Consider the following 11324-nt stretch of genomic DNA (forward strand, 5'->3'; position numbering starts at 1 on the left):
TGGTCATCTTTTTGGAGGTAACTCTTCAGAAAGACGAGCCAGTACATCCACAGCAGCTCAGCCTGGACCATCATCTGCAGGGCTGACTCCTTCTTCTGCAGGTCAGGTGAGCCCTTCATCTGTGGGGGGAGAATCTCCTTTTGCTGGCCCTCTGGAAATGAACCTTCGATTTCGGAAGGTTGATATTCATTGCACATTTTGTAAAGGTCTAATTTGTCATAGGGAGACCAGTGTTTCCCTAGTGAACAACAAAATAGATCAGCACATTTGTAGCTTTGAATGATTTTCCCATGCTTCCTTTCCTCTGTCCCTGCATGAACACAACGGTTCTTTTAAGAGCCAACCTTATCTTTCATCTTTTTTTTACATGTTTTTAAAAACTTTTTTTTTTTTTTTTTACCGTACGCTAAGCGTACCTTTTTTTTATTTTTAAAAAAAAACACTAAAAATCATTTATCACATTACATTGTCCTTGAGAGACTACAATTATTATTATTATTATTGCCTACACTCCAGCAAGGGCAACCAGCCTTAGTGATGCTGAATGTATTTGCATTACAGACTTAAACCTGAAAACCCCACTGGCTTCTAAATACTGTGCATGACTATACACGGCAAGCACATGGGTGTGTGCTAAGCCTCTGCTTCTTCCCCCAAAAATTCGCTCCCCCTTTCCATCTAATGCAACTGTGAAATCACCAGAGCAAGACGCAATAAATCTCTGCCTATAATTCCTCTATGCACACAGAGTCATGTTTTCACATTAGTCCCAAAACGAAATTTCTTTGCCAATTTGAAAGCACACTTACTGCTCTTTTTTTTCGGGCCAAGTGAAAATCTCTTTTTACAATTTGAAATCACTTTTACAGACTGACACATTATGAAACCACTTTTTTTTCTTTTATTTAAATGGACATGTCCAAGCTGTTTTTTCAGACCACCACCATGTGCATTCTCTGTGACTGCCTACACTCCACCAAGGGCAACCAGCCTTAGTGATGCTGAATGTATTTGCATTACAGACTTAAACCTGAAAACCCCACTGGCATCTAAATACTGTGCATGACTATACATGGCAAGCACATGGGTGTGTGCTAAGCCTCTGCTTCTTCCCCCAAAAATTCGCTCCCCCTTTCCATCTAATGCAACTGTGAAATCACCAGAGCAAGACGCAATAAATCTCTGCCTATAATTCCTCTATGCACACAGAGTCATGTTTTCACATTAGTCCTAAAACGAAATTTCTTTGCCAATTTGAAAGCACACTTACTGCTCTTTTTTTTTAGGGCCAAGTGAAAATCTCTTTTTACAATTTGAAATCACTTTTACAGACTGACACATTATGAAACCACTATTTTTGATTTATTTAATTGCACGTGTACAAACTGTTTTTTTTTCAGACCACCACCATGTGCATTCTCTGTGACTGCCTACACTCCACCAAGGGCAACCAGCCTTAGTGATGCTGAATGTATTTGCATTACAGACTTAAACCTGAAAACCCCACTGGCTTCTAAATACTGTGCATGACTATACATGGCAAGCACATGGGTGTGTGCTAAGCCTCTGCTTCTTCCCCAAAAAATTCGCTCCCCCTTTCCATCTAATGCAACTGTGAAATCACCAGAGCAAGACGCAATAAATCTCTGCCTATAATTCCTCTATGCACACAGAGTCATGTTTTCACATTAGTCCTAAAACGAAATTTCTTTGCCAATTTGAAAGCACACTTACTGCTCTTTTTTTTTAGGGCCAAGTGAAAATCTCTTTTTACAATTTGAAATCACTTTTACAGACTGACACATTATGAAACCACTATTTTTGATTTATTTAATTGCACGTGTACAAACTGTTTTTTTTTCAGACCACCACCATGTGCATTCTCTGTGACTGCCTACACTCCACCAAGGGCAACCAGCCTTAGTGATGCTGAATGTATTTGCATTACAGACTTAAACCTGAAAACCCCACTGGCTTCTAAATACTGTGCATGACTATACATGGCAAGCACATGGGTGTGTGCTAAGCCTCTGCTTCTTCCCCCAAAAATTCGCTCCCCCTTTCCATCTAATGCAACTGTGAAATCACCAGAGCAAGACGCAATAAATCTCTGCCTATAATTCTTCTATGCACACAGAGTCATGTTTTCACATTAGTCCCAAAACGAAATTTCTTTGCCAATTTGAAAGCACACTTACTGCTCTTTTTTTTTTCGGGGCAAGTGTAAATCACTTTTACACACTGACACATTATGAAACCACCATGTGTAACTACAACAAAAACAATTCCCATTTCTATTATTCATTTCTTAAGTTACCACATACATCCCCTCTCAAACTCTAAACTCACCTTTAAAATTAGTTAGTTGTGAAAGAAATGTGACACTCAAACAGCAGATTATCAGAGCCAGGATCTCTGTTGTGTTCACCTCTCTCCTCTCAGCAGAACCAGATAATGGCAAACTTTCCCTCTATTTTTCCACACATATACATGTAAGTTTCAAATCTCAGTGCTTCCCCCTTTTTTTCAAATGTAATCACACATTTCTATTGGTTGAAAACCAACCCTTTTCCAAAAGTACCCTGCCCCCAACTTGACTTCTGCCTAGTACCCTTCCCCCAACTTGACTTCTGCCTGCTACCATAGCAACAGCTCATGGAACACTGCTGTGTGCAGTTAGGTCAGAAGTTCGACACACAATGTTTCAATTCCACAGAGCAAGAGAGCTTGACTTTTCAAACCTAACAGCAAATCCATAGTACTGTTCTTTGGTTACACATTTTTTTGTACCAATACAAAACATGCTTCTATTAATTTTCACATACAGCCTAGTTTTTATTCTAGAATGGTATGAAACAGCCAATCAGTTCTTTTTGTTTTAAAAAAATATGTATGCCTCCATTTCCAAACTGTCTTTCTTTTCATATTGCCATTCTACTGAAAGACACCTCCTGAGTGCATCCAGTTCTCCTTTGAAGATGTTCACAGTGTGGATTGTAGGGCACAGCTATGTCTTCTGGAGTGAAAAGTTTGTAGAGAAAACAGATATGGTGAGAGACCTTGCTTTGCCAAATGTAGACATTAAATGGATTGGTCAGAGAGGGTTAAAGTGGCACCAATTGATGCCATTGGTGAAATCCTTCATTCAAATCCAACACCCTGACCTCATAATAGTGCACTGTGGTGGCAATGACCTAGGCACTTTGACTGGGGTAGGTCTGGAAATGCTTATGAAGGACACCTTTGCACAACTGTTTACACTTTTCCCTAAAACTGCCTTTGTGTTTTCCAACATATGCCAAAGGCAAAAATGGAACTGGTCCAATCATTTCTGTCCACAGATTGACAAAGCAAGAAAGCACGTCAACAAATCTGTTTCTGCTTTCCTCCGTGACTATGGTATGGGTGCCATTTACCACAACAACTTGCGTTATGACATGCAAGACATTTATAGAGGAGATGGTGTGCACTTCAATGATGAAGGGAACAGAGTCTTCCTCTTGAACCTTAGACTCTGCATCGGTACTTACTTGTAGGTACCACTAAAAAAATGACTTCATAAACACAACAGCTCTTTTTAGAGCTCCCTAATTTCTAAACTCTTAAATCTGCTTTTCATTTATCTATTTTTATTTTTTTACCGTACGCTTACCGTAAGCTTACCGTACGCGTACCCCGTGATTTTTTTTAAAATCAATAAATGTTTTTTTTGTACTTTTCTGTCCTTCTTTGACCCCCTTACAAATGTTAGGGGGTCTGTATCTCTCCTCATTGCCCCCTTTCCTTGTTTTCACTCTTTTTTTTCAGAGTGAAATACACAAAATGGCGGCCGCCGCTTCCTGGTTTCGGCCGATTCGAATGTTTACTAAGATCTAACAGCCAATCAGAATCGCGCTCGCGCACGCCGCCGTACGCTTACCGTAAGCGTACGGTAAGCGTACCGTAAGCGGGCTCAGATATATATATTGATTTAAAGGCTATTTTCTCAGAATCTACTGAACAGATTTACACCAAACCTACAAAAGGCACGTCCTTGACCTAGGGACTACCTCTCTGCCAAATTTTGAGTAATTCTGTTCAGCCGTTCGGGCTGTAGCTCGTTCTAAAGGTCCTATGGAAAAATGCATGGGAAAAACGCGTTTTGGGACCCCCCTTTTATCTCAGCCCCCGCTTGACGGATCCCCCCGAGACTTTCAGGGTAGGAGCGGAGCGTAGCGCCCCACCTATTTTGAGAAATTCGCGAGGATTCGTCGACCGGCGCCAAAGTTATTCAAAATAGAATGTTGAGGTTTTCCTATGGAAACGTGGTCCTAACTATAACTACCTACTGGCGACCGCCAGTAGGTAATATATATATATATATATATATATATATATATATATATATATATATATATATCGCACATCAATTCACACAACCTAGATGAAAGAAGAATGCTGCACTCCAGTCTACAATGTTTATAAACCACTGTATTTTCACGTAGCAAACACCTACGCGTTTCAAGTCCTCCGACTCTTGCTCACGGTCAGTGAGTCCCTCTACTATGTTGCTTTTTATACATATTGCCCATCCTGCCTATTAAGATGCATTCTGGGAAATGTAGTTGTAAGTGTATTATACATATTTTCAATGTAGTTTGTCAGCAAACTCTGGCACTATAATAGATACATATTTTTCGAAATGCAGCCAAGACTTATTATAGTTTTAACTTTTGCATGTCAACCATATTGCCAGTGATTGAATGTCATATTTTGTGTACATATCACTCATTCATTTAAATGTGCGTGCAGCATTTTCCCTGCATGGGGTAAGTGCCCCTATTTTTTCAAGTGGCTCTGTGTGGGGTATTTATATTGTTATCTATTCTTCTTTCATCTTGATGGCTCAGTGCCCTAATTGAACTTATGCTCAAATGATAGTGTTATGGACTTGGCTAAGTGCCTAATCTCTACTCATATCATACTAGTCACAACTAGTGTTTCAATGTGTGCTTACCGATCAGACGCTCACTGTGTGTTGTGTGAATCGAACTCATATAGACATGCTTTTTCATGATTGTGTGTTAGATATTCTATACATTAAAACCACTACTTCCATCAGTTCTAAGTGATTACGATATGTCTTGTGGTTGTGGGTTTCTGAGAGAATCTCAGTGATCCCTCAGTGTTTTGTTGTGGTGATGTTCGTGGTTTGTACCACTGAATTAACCCTGCATGTTTTCTATATGAGTCATTCTTTGATAATTTAACAGTCACATTTTTTATAGTATTCCTCCCACAGTACATTGCAATAAAAAGTTCCTTGTTTTACAAGTGTACATATAGTTCTTCATCTGTGTTGAGACTAAATGTTATTTTAGCATGCATTCGTATTATGTATTTATACTCTAATCTTCGTAGTTGTAACGTTCTGTTCCCTCCTCCGCCCTTTTTTAGAACATGTCCTACTCCATAGTATCTTAGGGTTTTCCAATTGCTATCATGTAGCTGGACATGATGTTTCACAATCGCATAGCTTTTATCTTTGTGTTAAACAGCCCGTATGAGTTCTAATTTTTTTTTCTTTAACAGGCATCTTGTGCTCCCACATATTTGAGACCATGCTAACATTCAATGATGTATACCACATACTGGGTGTTGCAGGTAATTTTATGTTCAATCACTATTTCTTTGCCATTTGGATCTTTTATACGTTTTACCAATTCTGCATGCCTTACAATTATTGCATTTCACAAAGCCTTTGCCTTGTTGTTTCAACCACCTCTCCAGTTGTTGGTCTGTGAAATGGCTTCTCACTAGTTGATCTTTCAGGGAACATAGTTTTCTATAAGTTATTTGTGGTTTCTCGCCTACTGCTTTTGCAATTTCTTTGTCGCTTATCAGAATGTTCCAATGTATTTGGAAGATTTTATGTATAGATTGGTGTTAATGGTTGAATGTTGTTATCATCCTGATGTGTTCCACACTCTTGGTATCTTTGTCTGGTTTTCCCATAAGTATTTGTTTTCTTGTTTTTTCTTTTGCTCTTCTCGCTCCTTTTTCTATGTATGTTCTCTGATATTTGCATTGGTAGAATCTTGTTTTTACTTTGTGTCTCTGGGCATTCATATCCTCTATTTCTGAGCAGTTCCTTATGGCTCTAAAGAATTATCCATATGGGATACATTTGATGGGTGCTTTGGGATGGAAAGTGGTGCCGTGTAACACACTATTGGTTGCAGTTGGGTTCCTGTACATGGTAGTTTCCAGTTTCTGGTTTTTGATATATACTTTAATATCAAAGAAATAATTTCCTCTTCACTGATATTATGTGTGAATCTTAAATTGTGCTCATTGCAATTCAGAGCTTGAAAGTATTTTTGAAATTCTTCTTTTGACATATTCAATATCAAGAAAAGGTCATCTATATATCACAACCAAATTACTACTTGGACAGATACTCTATGCTATTTCCCTCTCCCACAGCCCAAGGTCAAGTTGGCATAGCTGGGGGAGAAGAAAAGTCCTATTGTGGTCCAGCAGACTTGTTAATATAGTTGTCGACTAAAGTAAAAAACTTTGCTTTGTAGGCATATATAGATCATTTCTAGGAGCATCTGGGAGTGTTCAGTTTCTCTCACATGCCGTTGCTTTAAAAAGTATTTCACTGCATTCAGTCGTTTTTCATATAGGATTATGGTATATAAAGAGACTACGTCGATTGTCATGAGCAGGTAGGTCTTTTGCAATAAAATCTCTGAAATTATTTTGAGAAATTTGCCACTGTCTTTCAGAAATGATGTCAGCCTGGAGACCATGGGGAAGATATAGTGATCCACGTATTTTGAGATATTTTCAAACATTGATCCACACCCGGACACTATTGGTCTGTTTTGTGTAAGTGTTTTATGGATCTTGGGGATGAAGTATATTTTTGGCATGATTGAATGAGCCGTGGTTAGGAATTGATATTCCTCATCATTTGTCATCAAGCCAACCCTTGAGCTTAATGTTTAGATTCAACATCATTGGTTCCATAGGATTGTATTTCAGTTTCTTGTAGTTTTTCGGATCATCTAATTGTCTGTATGCTTCTCTTAAGTAATCTTGTTTGGTTTAAATCAAGATATTTCCTCCTTTATCCACCGGCTTCATGATTATTGTTTGATTTTTAGATAGATTTTTTAAGGCTGTCCGTTCCAATATAGTAAGATTCTCTTTGCTTTATTTGTTATCTGCTTTCATTCAAAATTTCTCAAGATCATTGATGACAGCATCATAGAACATCATATCCACTTTGTTGCCAGGAGGTAGACTTGGACAAACTTTCGATTTGAAGGAAATGTGTGCATGATCGTTGGTGTCCCATTATAATGGTTCCAATATTTGAGTCTCTCTCATGCCATTGTCGTTTAGATAATGCATTAGATCGAATATCACTTTGATATCACTTATTTGTTCTGAGGTGATGTCATCTCTTGGTTCTTCAGTGACGCATTCTTTTAATTTGGACTGCTTATTAGAAAAAAATGTTTCGATTCGTTTCATTTTCTTTAGTATTTGTATACATCTATTTTGGTTTCCACTAGGTCTATAGGTTGTTCTGGACAATATAATGGCTTCCATAATGGATTTCCGCCTGTTCAAATCTTTCGCTTTTGTCATTCATCAACTACAGTAACTGACAATCAGTGACACCCCACTATTCTATATCAAAACCTCTACCTACCCTAATCCCTCTAACTTATCCTGCAGTTTCCTTACTGCCAAGAGTACAATTTGTCTTTTTTATTTATTTTTTACTTTCTGGATATGGCTACTCCTACTGGTCTACCACCACCACCAGCATCATCTTGGTAAGCGATAGCAGTCCGGCAGAGACGGCACCAGATGGAGGCCATCCGGGCCGAATATCATCGGCTTGTCGCTCTGTGGGAGGAGGTGACAGAGGCATCTGCCACTGCCCCGGTCTCCTGTTCCCCCAGTAAACTGCCAGCGCCTCCATCCTGGCCACAACATTGCTAGCGCAGCCGGAAGCTGGGAACTGCCCGAACCACCCAGACCGTTTCCAACGATTCGTGGTTGGTGGGCTAGAGATGATTTACCAGGAAGTGGCCAGCCTTTGGTAGGAGGTGATAAGCCTTCATGCCTAAATTGATGCCCTCTGATGCCCTTTTTATTTATTGTTTGCTTTGGTGTGAGGGACTTTTGTTGTGGGTGGAGAGAGTGGGAATTTTGGAAGGGAAAGTTGGACTCTACTTTTGGACATTCTTTCTTTTGGACAGTGGTTGGGAACCGGAGTGATATTTGTTTGGGGAAAGGGGTGAGCCTGTTGTGGGTGAATAGGGTGGGTTTTTATTATTGTTAAAAAAATTAAAGGGTAATTATTATGTTACTTTATGCCTCAAATCATTTGTTGTGTTTTAGATTGCACTGCTGCCTTTTAACGCAGCCTGTTTTTTAAATCCACTTATCAAAGTGTATACCAGTTAGTTAGTTATACCCCTGTCCTACTACCCTTTGTAACTTTATTAACCACTAGGGGGTATACCATTGCCTATGCCTATGTTGCCTACCACAACCTAGATAAACAACAACTTATCCTACAGTAGAAGTTAGTTACTAACTAAACTAGTACACTTCTCTCCATAGTTCTCTTACATTAATAGATAAAACAATGGCTGCTACTTCTCTCAATCTTCCGAAACTTTACTGCAGGGTTCCCCAAGGGGCCTTCTTACTGGTGGTGGTAGTAGTAGCAGGCTAGCGAGCTAACAGGGAAGGCATAACAAACGAGGTCTCACTCCAGTCCCACCTAGGTGAACTCCAACTGTAGGATTATTCAATACAGGCAATAGGATTGAAATGTAACACAGAGTTAGTGGGTTATATTTATATCACAACTTTACAAAGACTAAAACCAGACTAACACTGTGATACAAAGACCTGATAATATTATAACACAAACTACAATAGTAACTTCTTCTGAGTAATGGGGAGCTAGACTAAAGTTATGAAATCCTCAAGTCAGGAACAGTAGACTCAGAATTAAGAGTTGCCAGGGTTTACAAAACATGAGGCCTGAATTATGATGTTGACGACTGATGTTATATCTAAATTATGGATCCCTTTTATGCGTGGGTGGGTAAGTAGGGATGGTGTGGGCTATTGCCCAGGAAATAGAAGATCTTGCAGTGAGTTGGTGTCGCTTTCACTGCATCCACTCCATCAAGTGTATGATCCATTTATGGTGTAAATTAGGTCACACCTCAATAAATCACTCAGTCTAGGGCAGAGGTCTTCAAACTTTTGGATGCCGAGACCCCCCTGTCAACATTTTGAGGCGTAAGGACCCCCTCTTGACAAAAATGTCTAAACCTGTTGACTAAATTGCGTGGGATGAAAATGTAAATAAGGTTATGTGATGCCGCGTATTTTGGGATAGCATTGCTTCATTATTTTGATATTTGTTACACACAGTAACGCTGAGGAAAGATTTCACCCAATCAGTACCCATTTATAACCAAAATACAGCAATTATCATCAGAAAGATTTCAAGTCAACCTTTGTGAAGGGCCTTCCACTCTGCAGCAATACGTGCTGCCACATTAGAAGCTCACCTGGCCCTGACCGGAAGAAGCAGGGGTCCCTTAAAACCCTGGCGGTTTTGTGTAGAGTTAAGCCTTTTACCCATGCAGCTTTCCTCTCACCCCCTCCCTTCCATCCCTCTCTCCTCTCCTAACCCCGGATCCCTCTCTCACTTTGCAGGTCATTTTCTTTCACCCCTTTTTACAACTTCTGAACTCTCCCCATTCAACCTCTCACTTCACCTTTAATCACCTCTTGCCATTCTGTCCTTTCACTGCCCTCATCTCTAACAGTCTCTCACATTTATCTCATGGCCTCTCTGGCCCTGTCACCTCCCGTGCCCCTCAGCACTTCTCATTCACCTCGTCTCTTCAGTCAAATTTTTGTCTATTTGTATCTTACACCTCTCCAGTCCCCCCATTCCTCTTTCACATCTCCCCTTTGTTCTAACAGAAGCCCTCACCTTTGGATCACACTCACTTCTTGCGTGTCCACACTTCTCTTCGGCAATTCACATTTCTCCTCATCCCTGACCTCTTCAATCAAATTCTCTCACTCCCTTGCTGTCCTCTCTCATTTTGGGTGCGGATGCAAGTTCAGAATGGGATGAATGAATGTATGATTACTGATGGGCTTGTTTGAGTGAGTTGCATATTGAGTAGTGAGGGGGACAGGTGAGTGAAGTGTCACATGAGTGCAGGATGAGTAGTGTACTCGTGTGACTGCAGGAGAAGGCCTGTGGAGAAGTGTGGCTCACTGGTTAGAGCAGGCAGACCCTGAAGCAGAGGTCAGACCCAGGACCAGGGTTCAATTCCCGACGCGGCAGGGTCTTGAGCTCAAATGTCCATGGACTCGATAATTCTCGCTTCGGTGCCTGACCTAATCATGGGTTCACACTCTGCAACTCTGGGCATTAAGCTTGCTTAATCTCCACAACGGCCCCCCGCGGCGGGATGCCCTGTAGGGACTATCTCACAGGGAAAAGCCTGGACGGGTTCCCAAGGCAAGCGCGGAGATACCCCTTCGGGGGTCGATTCAGGCGCTATATAAGAAACATAATAATAATAACAGGTTGAGGTATAGTGTGAGCAGGACAAGTGCATTTTGAGAGCAGAGTGATCACTGTGAGTGCAGGGTGAGCGGGTGAATGGTGCAAGTGCATGGTGATCAGTGTGAGTGCATTGTGATCACTGTGAGTGCAGGGTGAGCGTGACAATGAAGGGCGAGAATGAGGAATGAGTTGTCTGAATGCAGGGTGCATTCCCAGACCCATGAAGTAACTCAGCAAGTTATTGACGGGGCTTAGACTTTAAGATCTAAGTTAAACTATTGCGGCATTGATCGGGGATCGAGGGTGAAGGAAATAAATAATGTGCTGATCATGCAACAAACTTCCAGTCCTATGGTTAGGGTTGCCAGCAGATTATTTTGGTGGCCCAGTCGGTACAAAAAAAAACAGTCACCTAAAGCGGTATTTTCAGCGCTTATCTGTGCATACTTCCCAGGGCCGGCTTTAGTGCTGGTGGTGCCCTGTGCGACCATGTTTGTTGGTGCCCCCCACAATGACCACCCCCACCACGGATTCTCTCACTAGCACCCTTTAACAGTGACCAAGTCTCCATAACCCCACACTCTCAGATGCATTGAATTAGTTATATAGTGCCACTCATACCAGTGTAGGGTGGCCGAGCACTTTGCATCACACACACATTACACAGAGACAATCAATCATAAGTGTGTAAATCAGTGTATAGGAA

Source organism: Triturus cristatus, chromosome 3_1 (genome assembly GCF_964204655.1).
Source record: "Triturus cristatus chromosome 3_1, aTriCri1.1, whole genome shotgun sequence".
In the NCBI taxonomy this organism is placed as follows: Eukaryota; Metazoa; Chordata; class Amphibia; order Caudata; family Salamandridae; genus Triturus; species Triturus cristatus.